Below are 1,315 nucleotides of genomic sequence, written 5' to 3'. Positions count from 1 at the left end.
TCCATACGAAGTGGGGAACTCAGTGCCACCACTTTCCAAAGGGGAAATTTACTCGTTAATCCGATCCGTAAGCTTTGCTTAGCAGTCTGTCAACATGATTGTTTTAGAAATACAGAAAGTTTCAAAGAGATCTCCGTACTAGAAGTATTCTAAAACGAGAAGAATACAACCCCCGGGGGTACAAAATGACCCCAGGGCGTACGGGTAGGGTTAATCCCACCTCTCTCTGTTTTCCTGAGCAGAAGAGAAGTAGGTCAAAGCCGTAATAACAGACGTGTACTTTTGACAGACGCGCTCGTAACATGATCAATGTCTTCTGCATTCATGTTTGCGGCAGGGGCTCTCCATGACTTTTTTTTTGTTTTTTTTTTTTGAAACGTCGATGTTAAAAAAGGACGAGTCGCGAAAATGGGATGCGAGAAAATTCAGACACCAAACGAGACACAAAGTAGATAGGTAATTACGAAGACAGTGTTCAGGCCTCTCTCTAAGGAGAAGGGCGTTTGGGGTTGTTTTGTTTGTTTTTTGTTTTGCTTTGGGGGGATTTTTTCGTCATAAGCACATTGACGCACATTACATAGTGCCAGGGAAGACATTAAGACCGGCAAATAGGAACAACAGAGGTATAGTTTTAGTAAAAGTTTTACGGTACTTGCAACACAAAAAGGTCATATAAGTACCGAAGATTAGAATTAGAGGTGTTACAAGAGAGTAACAAACACAAAAAAGAAGGAGAGGAGATAGGGACGATAGATGTTTGATAGGAAAGAAGAAGCAAACCACACCAGAGCACCCGCCAACCACCCACGATTCAGCTCGTCAACGAACACATTTCGTCAAGAATAGAAAGACATTAAGACGCACACACATAATCACACATTACTATACTGAAAGAATCATGTAGAATTAACAGATAACACTAACCACCTACACACACACACACACACACACACACACACACACACACACACACACACACACACACACACACACACGCGCGCGCGCGCGCGCGCGCACATTTTTAGTTTTAGTTTTAGTAGAGGTTTTACGGCGCTCGCAACAGCAACACAATACGGTCATATAAGTGCCGAAGAGTAGAGGTGTAACAAGAGATAGGAAAGAAGAAACAAACCAAACCAGAGCACCCGCCAACCACCCACGTTCAATTTGTGAGGGTTGAGAACTAAACAAATCAACAAATGTAATGCCATTGATCTTCGGCCGGGCCAATGTCCGATTAGCGTTTGCATTTTAACGTTCACGGGAAATGTATAAGCCTTAATTAGTATTTATTTAACACCCCCCCCCTCTCTTT

This window comes from Aplysia californica, unplaced genomic scaffold, assembly GCF_000002075.1.
Source record: "Aplysia californica isolate F4 #8 unplaced genomic scaffold, AplCal3.0 scaffold00123, whole genome shotgun sequence".
Lineage (NCBI taxonomy): Eukaryota > Metazoa > Mollusca > Gastropoda > Aplysiida > Aplysiidae > Aplysia > Aplysia californica.
The sequence above is the reverse complement of the archived record's forward strand: the minus strand, read 5'-3'. Positions refer to the sequence as shown.